The 11,465-nt window shown below is 38.0% G+C and overlaps 1 non-coding gene across 1 annotated transcript; it reads left to right on the forward strand.

The window, feature by feature from the left end:
* The first annotated feature begins 10,988 nt into the window (after positions 1-10,988).
* Positions 10,989-11,095, forward strand: LOC146946404 (small nucleolar RNA R71). The gene has a single exon (XR_015029415.1). It is a non-coding gene; the product is annotated as a small nucleolar RNA R71 (small nucleolar RNA).
* The last annotated feature ends 370 nt before the right edge of the window (positions 11,096-11,465 follow it).

An 11,465-nucleotide genomic window follows, 5' to 3' on the forward strand; every position in this document is an offset into this window, starting at 1 on the left:
TTCAAATAAAAATGAAAATTCAAACACATTCTTCTCCCTCCAATTCTTCACTTAGAATATTCTTAGGTGCAAATAATACTTTCCAAGTAGCATTTAAAAATAAAGCGCGCGCGTAGAAATTAAAGACGGTTCCTATAGGATACTATAGTCGTTATGGGTGCCTAACACCTTCCCGTAGCGAAAACAACTCCCGGACCTCGATTCTCAAGGGTTTTGCTTACTTTTTCCCTTCCCAAGAAAAAAATAAGATATCACCGGTTTAAAAGGTTCAAACGTAATCAATGTTTGACACCCGAAAACCAAGATAAAACAACACTACATTAAGATTGATACATAAAATATCGGTAAATAATTTTTTTTAAAGATATACATGCATAACTCTACAACAAGTGCGGTGCAAATATTTAACATTCTTTTGCATAGAGAATATAAAAAATATTTAATATAAACACCTTTTTTTTTATAAAGCTAAAAAATGTAATAAAAGTATGATCAGGAGCAGCCTGAACCTCTTACATCAACTAGTTCATGTTTAACCTTGTGACAGGTAATCCTAAAGAATCTCTATACATAAGAGTAGAAACAAAATCAGGCGCGGAATCCCACCACTGTGAGGAATACATGGCCAGGCTTTGGCCATTTTTGGCCAAAGCATCAACTACAAGATTTCCTTCTCTGAGAATATGCGAACAATTGCTATGGATGAGAGAGCAAAAAGTCAAACAATTGTGCCAACGCACCCTCATACGCCAAGGAACCCCTTCATTCGTGTTAAAGGTTTTCACAACAGCCAAAGAATCAGTTTCTATCCAAATCTGGTCAAGGTTCATAGAAGAGGCGCGTTCAATAGCCAGCATACAAGTGCCAAACTCAGCTTCTAGAGCAGTAGCATATCCAATATTTTGACAGCAAGCACCCAAGAAAGAAGAGGACGAGTCTCTAATGACAAAGCCTATTGAGCCACAAGAGGGGGACCCAATAGAGGACCCGTCATAGTTGAATTTAATGCAGCCAACGGGTGGGGGAATCCAGCAAACATCTTGAATGGGGGCAAAACGTCTGGCCTGCAACTGCAAGCCAAAAAGCCTAGCAATCTTAAAATCTTGCATAGCAGCAGCGCTATGTGTGAGTTTGAGGTCAAAGCTGAGTTTAACTTCGACCAAAACATTGTGAAATAAGGTGCTCATTGAACTAGATTTATTGCTGAAATATCTGGAGTTTCTATCTATCCAAATACTCCAAATAGTGTGAACTATAGCAAAACTAAGCACTTTTCTGGCCAATTGACTGTTTAAAGAACCTGTACAAAGGATGAGATTATGAATAGAGGAGACATCAAGAGAAATATCAGTGCCTTTCATCAACCAATCCCACAGTTGGTGTGTAACAGGGCACATAAGGAAAATATGTTGAGCTGATTCCAAAGAGTTCCGGCAAAAATGGCAGATTGACACTATGACACAACCTCTTTTTCTTAAATTTTCATCTGTAGGCATTTTGTTCAACAAGAATCTCCAAGATATGAAAGACCTAGAGGGAGGAATGTAGGAATTCCCGACAAGCCTATGCCACGGAACCAGAGGTCAATTGATAGAGCCAAACCGCAAGTGCACGGCCTATCGAAGTAATAGTAGTAAGTAGAGTATCGTTCCGCTAGGGAGTTGTTCAACTTAATTAACTTTTTAATGAATGATTAGAGGAGAGAAAGTTGATAAGGGAGAGTTTGATTGCTGAAGGTAAAAACAATAATAATAAAGGGCCTTAGGATCATTGGTTCATCTTAATAACTAATCCTTCACTAGACAAAACCTAAACATCTAATTTCATGATTTACACACTAATTTCTAAAGACCGGTTTCCCTTAGCCCCTCACCTTTCCGATGAAAGTCCGGTGAGAGTTTACTTCTAGCAACCAAGCCTATTTCACTGACATGATTACTAGAAGATGCATAGAGGATTGAAACTACTCTTTGTCTCAATAATTGCAAAGACTATTTCACTGTTTTGCAATTATTGTCTAGATTCACTTGTGATGTGTTATGTGCTAAATTTTGTGTGTGGTATTTTCTTGCAAATTGTTACTATTTTAATTAAAATTTGTGGAATTTTATATTCTTGAACTTTTAGAAATCCTTTAAAAATTCCATAAAAAATTTTTGTATGTTTCTTGTTAATTTTGTGATACATCTAGGCATTTAGTTCACTGTAAATTTTGCCAAGAGGTGTTAACTCCTTTTCTTGCTTTATTTCTTGTTTTTTTATGTGAAAAATCTCTAAAAAATATGTTCAATTCTATGCCATGTTCTTGATGACTATTTGATATACATGATATGTGTTCCTATGAATCTTTAGCCACTGTTTGTACATGATTTTGATACTTGTGTGTGGATTTTGGTTAGTTACTTGGCTTACAAGTCACATTTGTGAATAAATAGTGTAAATATGGCTAAATTCACTTAAGAATGTAGGGTTCATCATGTGGCTTTAATTCTCATTTTGTTAGAATAGAATATATACTTTTAAAAGTGTATAAGACTATGAGAATTGTGAGCTATATGATGCTTGCATCCTATTAGTGAATTGTTAGTCATATTTTGCACTTGTTTTGGTTTATTTTGTGTTAGATTCCATGCTTTTATTATAGTATTTTTCTTGCCTTATTTTTCTCCATATTATCATGTGCTACTAACCATTTTCTTGTGTTTCATGTTTCATACATCATAAGCATACTTCCTATCACACTTTCTCACCCCATTTCTTTACATTTCTTTTGCTTTTAATTCATTTGTGTGGGATTAAGTTCTCACAAGGAAGTAGTGTGTATCTAGGCCAATGATGTAATAAGGACAATGGACTCTAATGATGTACACCGACACAAGCACCGACACATGCACACACACCACTTTAGGTATATAGCTAGAATATGCATGTTTAGATGTATGTTTAGGATTGTATGTTTAGATGAATGTTTAGGATTTATACTTAGAAAAATCAATTTTCCAAAAAAATATGAACAAATTTCACTCAAATGTCTTTCATAATAAACCTTGGGATCAAAATCCCATTGTAATTTTCCCTTTTATTTTCTTAATCAAACTTCAATGAACTTTAATCATACATTGACCTTCTTTTGCAAATCACTAATCAAACCCCACTCTTTCTTAAATCTCAATGCCCTTGAGGCCTCTCAATCTCCATTCTTCAAAATTCCAATTTTCAAACTTAAAATCAACCAACAAAAACAAAAAAACATTTTTGGAAGAGAACTACGGTGGGTTTGATCCCTTAAAAGGGTACGTAGGCAAGGAACCAATATTCCTTCAATTCAAATAAAAATGAAAATTCAAACACATTCTTCTCCCTCCAATTCTTCACTTAGAATATTCTTAGGTGCAAATAATACTTTCCAAGTAGCATTTAAAAATAAAGCGCGCGCGTAGAAATTAAAGACGGTTCCTATAGGATACTATAGTCGTTATGGGTGCCTAACACCTTCCCGTAGCGAAAACAACTCCCGGACCTCGATTCTCAAGGGTTTTGCTTACTTTTTCCCTTCCCAAGAAAAAAATAAGATATCACCGGTTTAAAAGGTTCAAACGTAATCAATGTTTGACACCCGAAAACCAAGATAAAACAACACTACATTAAGATTGATACATAAAATATCGGTAAATAATTTTTTTTAAAGATATACATGCATAACTCTACAACAAGTGCGGTGCAAATATTTAACATTCTTTTGCATAGAGAATATAAAAAATATTTAATATAAACACCTTTTTTTTTATAAAGCTAAAAAATGTAATAAAAGTATGATCAGGAGCAGCCTGAACCTCTTACATCAACTAGTTCATGTTTAACCTTGTGACAGGTAATCCTAAAGAATCTCTATACATAAGAGTAGAAACAAAATCAGGCGCGGAATCCCACCACTGTGAGGAATACATGGCCAGGCTTTGGCCATTTTTGGCCAAAGCATCAACTACAAGATTTCCTTCTCTGAGAATATGCGAACAATTGCTATGGATGAGAGAGCAAAAAGTCAAACAATTGTGCCAACGCACCCTCATACGCCAAGGAACCCCTTCATTCGTGTTAAAGGTTTTCACAACAGCCAAAGAATCAGTTTCTATCCAAATCTGGTCAAGGTTCATAGAAGAGGCGCGTTCAATAGCCAGCATACAAGTGCCAAACTCAGCTTCTAGAGCAGTAGCATATCCAATATTTTGACAGCAAGCACCCAAGAAAGAAGAGGACGAGTCTCTAATGACAAAGCCTATTGAGCCACAAGAGGGGGACCCAATAGAGGACCCGTCATAGTTGAATTTAATGCAGCCAACGGGTGGGGGAATCCAGCAAACATCTTGAATGGGGGCAAAACGTCTGGCCTGCAACTGCAAGCCAAAAAGCCTAGCAATCTTAAAATCTTGCATAGCAGCAGCGCTATGTGTGAGTTTGAGGTCAAAGCTGAGTTTAACTTCGACCAAAACATTGTGAAATAAGGTGCTCATTGAACTAGATTTATTGCTGAAATATCTGGAGTTTCTATCTATCCAAATACTCCAAATAGTGTGAACTATAGCAAAACTAAGCACTTTTCTGGCCAATTGACTGTTTAAAGAACCTGTACAAAGGATGAGATTATGAATAGAGGAGACATCAAGAGCAATATCAGTGCCTTTCATCAACCAATCCCACAGTTGGTGTGTAACAGGGCACATAAGGAAAATATGTTGAGCTGATTCCAAAGAGTTCCGGCAAAAATGGCAGATTGACACTATGACACAACCTCTTTTTCTTAAATTTTCATCTGTAGGCATTTTGTTCAACAAGAATCTCCAAGATATGAAAGACCTAGAGGGAGGAATGTAGGAATTCCCGACAAGCCTATGCCACAGAACCAGAGGTCAATTGATAGAGCCAAACCGCAAGTGCACGGCCTATCGAAGTAATAGTAGTAAGTAGAGTATCGTTCCGCTAGGGAGTTGTTCAACTTAATTAACTTTTTAATGAATGATTAGAGGAGAGAAAGTTGATAAGGGAGAGTTTGATTGCTGAAGGTAAAAACAATAATAATAAAGGGCCTTAGGATCATTGGTTCATCTTAATAACTAATCCTTCACTAGACAAAACCTAAACATCTAATTTCATGATTTACACACTAATTTCTAAAGACCGGTTTCCCTTAGCCCCTCACCTTTCCGATGAAAGTCCGGTGAGAGTTTACTTCTAGCAACCAAGCCTATTTCACTGACATGATTACTAGAAGATGCATAGAGGATTGAAACTACTCTTTGTCTCAATAATTGCAAAGACTATTTCACTGTTTTGCAATTATTGTCTAGATTCACTTGTTCCAACATCAAAGCTCCGCTCTCGCTTTATGAATTGATGTTTGGGATGATGGATTAACGATTATCAAACCCTCCGCTTTCGCTTCCACAGTTTGATAATTGTTAATCCACGTTAAGACGGTGAATCTAGATTAGAAATTAGGGTTACATAGAAATTAGGGTTTAGACATGTTTTGTTTAGGATTGAGTCATTAGACTCCCCAACAATCCTAAGACTAAGAAGTCTACTCACTCATGTTCATCGTAGACATGGAGGAAGAAAAGAGAAATACGGTAAAATAAATTGCAAGGAAAGTAAAAGGGAAAATAAAGACTTTTATTAAAATAGCAATTGAAATAAACAAAGTAAAGCATGATTGTTTATGGTGGAGAGCTACTCTATTTATAGCTTTACAATTGACTTAGAAACTAAGCAACTAAAAGGATAAAACGGTAAAGCCGCAACAGGGTAACTTGGCCTTGAAGAAAAAGCAGCAAAAGTGGTTTCTGGGACGGGCACGGCCGTGCCACATGTTGGCACGGGCCGTGCCAAGCTTCTGAGTTGGGGGAATATATTTTTGCCCCGTATCTTCGTATTCTTGCGTTGTATTTTGCTCCAGTCCTCTTTCTTTTGCTCCAAGGCACCTTCCACCATATATTTATTCCTAAAATAAAATAAAAGACAATTTGAAGTAAAATATTCTAAACTAAAATAAAATGCAATAAAATAAAATCAAATCTAAAATAAAACTAAACTAAATAAGGCAATAAATTAGACTATCTATGACTCATCAAACTCCCCCACACTTGAATCTTTGCTTGTCCTCAAGCAAAAGGCAATAAACATAGTAGCAACAAAAGATTTGATTATGGCAATATTAAGAATAAATGTCTCTAGAGAAAGGCTTTGCCTCAAGTACACTAATTACAATTTCAAATTCTTCTCATGAACCTATTCTTCCCAACATCAAGTCTCAAGTGAGTGTGTGTGTGCAGTCCAACCCTTTTCTTGCTCCTGTATAAGACAGATATTATGAGGAATAGGTTCTATCCTTAGTGCTAAAGTAACCGAGAAAAGTCCTTTCTTCATTTCATATAAGAGTGATGGGAATTAAAGTTAAGATTGAATTAATTTAACGATTAAGCACAAGGGGCTGCAGATGCTTAGGGGTTATCTATCCTCGTAGGAAGTCTTCTCGGATGTAATTGTCCTTTCCCCCTAGATTCAAAATCACCCTAAGCAGTGCTGCAAAATTATTATTTGTTTCATCTCCGCGTAGGAAGTCTTTTTGGATGTAATTGTCCTTTCCCCCTAGCATTGATGGATTTGTTTCACATTAAGTTCAAATTTAGGGAGTCACCACCACAATTAGGAAGTTAGGATGTAATTATCCTTTCCCCCACATGTTGGTGCCATTCTCCCGCCCCATATAACATTAACAAATTAAGGAATATAACAATTAAGAACAATTTGATTAATTTTCCCACACAAACTTATACTACTTTTACTCTTAAGACTTTAAAGGGTCTAAGTTAACACTAAAGATAGAATGTGTTCCTTAAAATACCTATTCATACATTTACTCAAGGATTGCAACCGAGTGCTTTTCTCATTGGAGAATTTTCACATTAAAACAAGATATGGGTATAGCAAGAACATAAGAAACACAAGAAACTATTTTCATGTACAAGAAGCAACCTAAGGAAGAGACAAAACAAAAAATTTCATGCCATATTTACATTAAAAAAAAAAAGCTACTTAGTTATGCCTCTTGCTATAAAAACAAAATAAAAGAATAAAGTTCAAAGGAGTTTGGGAACACTACGACTCTAGACATTTTATTAGCCCCCCCCCCCCCCCCCCCACACTTAGGGGAAGCATTGTCCTCAATGATTCAAAAGAAAAAGAAATTAAAAGAAGGAGAAGAAGTAGAAGAAGAAAGAAGGAATAGAAGAAGAGTAGGAGAGAGAGATGAGTAGAAGAAGAATGAGAGAGATAGGAAGAAGAAGAAGGGAAGAGAGGAAGAGGAAAGCTCACATTTGTTTATTGAGGTCCGTAAGGAGGACCTTGAAGTTGGAGGTGTTGCATCATCCGACGGAGCATCTCATTATTTTCATCATTGACACGGTTGCCCCTTTGAACTTCATTGCGAAGGCCGGAGATCTCAACACCTTGCCTTTGTTGCTCGGTGCTCATCCTCTCGATTTCATTGTGAATCCATGTCCATCTTTGATTCTCATTAAGCTCACCGGTTTCATGGCCATGGTGCCCCTCTTGGTGCAAGTTAGCACCTTCTCCTTCATCATGGTGCAAGTTAGCACCTTCTCCCTCTTCATCATCTTGCTCACCAAAAACCTGCACATCATTAACATACAACCAATTTTCTTCCACCTCGGTGGTAGTCCGAGATGGGTTAGGCAATAAAAACACGATTGGCATATTTAGCTTAAGTTGGTAATGGAGCGGTGGACGATGTTTGATGAAATTCATAGCAATAAGGGTTTCTATGTTAAGCCTATTGTTTCCCTCAATTGGTTTGATCCCCTCATCTTCACCCACTCCAAAACACCTAGCTATATATGTAATGATGCCACCCACCACTATGTCTCCTCTACCGGCCGGTCTAGTACCGACAAAGTCTAGGTAATCAATCAAATAAAAACAAGTATTGACGGGGTGGTTGTGGAGCATTGCCCATAGCATGAACAATTCATCGGTTCTAGTGTTTCCTAGCTCGGTTCTACCCCAAATAGTGCAAGCCATTACCCTTTGGAGGTACCTAAGTACGGGGTTGTGGATGTTGCTAGCTTTGTTGGCTCTAGGAACATAGTTGGAAATGCCGGTGATGCGTGTCCAGAAGGCAGTTGGGTCATAGTTATCCGGTTTTAGGCTAGGATCCCAATGATCATGAATATATCCTTCATTTGCAAAACCTAAGGCTTCACAAAAGTGCTGAAGTGACATGTCATAATCGATATTCATTAACCGAAAAACAACTCTATGGTTAGGGTTATCAAAATTCAACTTATCTTTAGTGAAAACAATTGAGCTTAAGAATTCATAAGTGAAGTTTTCATAACCCCTCATAGGTTTCAGCAAATCAGTCCAACCTAACTTTCCTATCAACCTAGAGACATCATCAAACAGTTCTAGCACATCTAAAGTATTGGGATCAGGATAACGAGAAGGATGCAAGTGTTTAGAGATTAGAATTTTATACCTGTCCCGTTGCTTGTTGTTTTTGAACTGGATCCCATGATTTTTCACTTGGGCTTGCTTCTTTGGCGGAGGTCCTCCTTGAGAGCTTGCTGGTTCTTTACCACTTCTTCTTGAAGCGAGTTACCCTTGTTGGAATTGGTTTTGAAGGTTTAGGGTTTGGGAGGATTTTTGGTGGAAAGGATTGGTTTAGGGTTGGGGTTGATGTTTAAGGAAGGTTTGTTGGTTTGGATGTGGAGATTGGTTAAGGTTTTGTGGTGTTTGGGTTAGGTTTTGAAAGATTAGGGTTTTGGTGAATTATGGGTTTGAATGGATGAAAGATGTTTTTGATTGGTGGTTTTTGTTTTGGATGAAGTTTGTGGTTGATTGGTGAAAGAATTAAGTGGTTTGGTTAAGATTTGAGTGAGATAGGGAGGTTTGAAGGTTTGAAGGTTATGGAGGTTTAGAGAGAAGTTTGAAGGTAGAGAGAGGTTTGTGGTTTGAGAATGAATGGAGAAGAAGAAGAAAAATTATGTTTATATTGGCTAGAACAAGGGCACGGCCGTGCCATCCTTGGCACGGGCCGTGCCATCTTCCTGACTTCAATATTCAAAATTTGTTTTAAAAACTTGGCACGGCCGTGCCATACTTAGCACGGGCCGTGCCACCTTTCTGGTCCTGGGGCTTCAAAATTTTTCCATCTTTTCGAATCAACTCGGACAATTACCTACAAAACAACTTAAAACAAAGAAAAACAAAACAAAAGCAGTAAAATGCGTGGGTTGCCTCCCACGAAGCGCTCTTTTAATGTCATTAGCTTGACGGTTAGAAAGAGTCCTTACAATGGATCAAAGGTATCATATTGTGTAGATGACGCTATAAAACGTTCTTTCACAACATGATCGTTAAGCATACAACAAGAGTAAAGAGCGGGACCTTTCATAACGTTTTCCAACTCAAATCCTACCATCTTATCACTCACTTGAAAGACTATCCTACCAAGTTTAACATCAATGAGAGCTCCTGCAGTTGCAAGGAAAGGTCTACCTAGGATTATAGGGACGTCATCGTCCTCTTCAATGTCAACGACTACAAAATCAGTGGGGATGTATATCCCCCCTATCTTAACAGGTATGTCCTCGACAAATCCTACAAGTTTCATGGTAGAACGATCAGCTATTTTTAATTCCATCTCGGTAGGTTTCAACTCTCCTATCCCTATCATTTTAAGAAGAGACAAAGGCAGCAAACTAACACTAGCTCCTAAGTCACATAAGGCTTTGTTTATGGATTCATTCCCAATTTCACATGGTATGGCAAAGCTACCTGGATCTCTAAGCTTAGGGGGTGCTTCTTGGATGATTGCACTAATTTCCTTGGCCAAGGCTATTGTCTCATTATGCTCTATAGCCCTTTTCTTTGAAAAAATTTCCTTTAAAAACTTGGCATATAGAGGCATCCTAGACAAAGCTTCAGCAAAGGGAAGTTTAATGCAAATCTTCCTAAGTATGTTAACAAATTTTTCAAACTTACCCTCTAGTTTAAGCTTATCAGGATTTAAGGGGGATGGAGTTTTGTTTTCTTCAAGCGGTTTTGCTTCTTCTATCACAATTTTATCACCTAAAGGCTTGACACTTTCTTTCCCAATGTTTTTAACCTTAGCAAAAGTTTCGCCTAACTTACTACCCCCAAAAGATATGACATTAACTTGGGCTTTGGGATTGGCTTCGGTTTGACCAGGAAAGACTCCCGGTGTTTGGGAAGATGTAGCCACTTGTTGGGCTATTTGGGCGATTTGTGTTTCAAGCATTTTAGAGTAGGTATCAATAGAATCAACCTTGGTATTGAGCTTGGAAAGAGAATCATTCAGAAATCCAGTTTGGTTTTTGAGTTCTTGAAGTTGTTTGTTTTGGTTGGCAATAGAGTTTTCCAACAAAATTTCCAAATTGGATTTTTGAGTGAATCTTTGGTTGTTTGCATAACCGGGTGGTGCTACTTGTCCATAGGGATTTTGGTTTTTGTAAAAATTTTGATTTTGTCTCATCCCTTGGTTGTATTGAGCATAATTCATTTGCTCAACACCGTTAATAGCACTACCTAGTTGGCAATCAACACCAGCATGACCAGTTATACCACATATTTCATAAGAAAGAGTAGAAGCAGAATTGATAGCACTAACGTTGAGTTTTTCGAGTTTTTCAGTTAGTGTATCAATTTTAGAAGCAAGGTGGTCATAGTTAGAGACTTCGTGTATACCTGCCTCCTTTTTGGAGGGTGAAGAACTAGTGATGGCTCTCTCGTCGGTCCACTTGTAGTGATTTTGAGCCATGTCTTCGATCAAGGCATACGCCTCCGTGTAATTCTTGTTCATAAGTGCTCCACCTGCAGCTGCATCAACAGACATCTTAGTGGTATAAGACAAGCCATTATAAAAAGTGTGGACTATAAGCCACTTCTCTAGGCCATGGTGGGGACAAAGTCTTAGCATTTCTTTGAAACGCTCCCACGCCTCATAGAGAGATTCCCCATCTTTTTGGTTGAACCGCGTGATTTGGTCTCTAAGTTTAGCGGTTTTAGATGGTGGAAAGAAACGGGCAAGGAATGCTTGCCTCATCTGATCCCATGAAGTAATGGAACCGACTTCGAGGGAATGGAACCAAGCGCTAGCTCTATCCCTTAAGGAAAAGGGAAAGAGATGAAGTCTTACGGCTTCTTGGTTCTCCTTCATGGTTCCACTAATTCGTAGGAAAACAGACATGTGAAGATTGGGATCCTCAGTGGGGGATCCCGAGAATTGGTTTTGCTGCACCAAGTTAAGTAGGGCAGGCTTTATTTCGAAATTGTCATCCTCAACCGTTGGGTACACAATAATAGCTTGTGGCTCAGCCGTAGACGGAGTTGCGTACTCTTTGAGAGTGCGATTGTCCATGGCGGTG

The sequence above is a fragment of the Medicago sativa genome, chromosome 2 (assembly GCF_051527215.1).
Source record: "Medicago sativa cultivar Bolivia chromosome 2, Bolivia_mono, whole genome shotgun sequence".
Classification (NCBI taxonomy): Eukaryota; Viridiplantae; Streptophyta; class Magnoliopsida; order Fabales; family Fabaceae; genus Medicago; species Medicago sativa.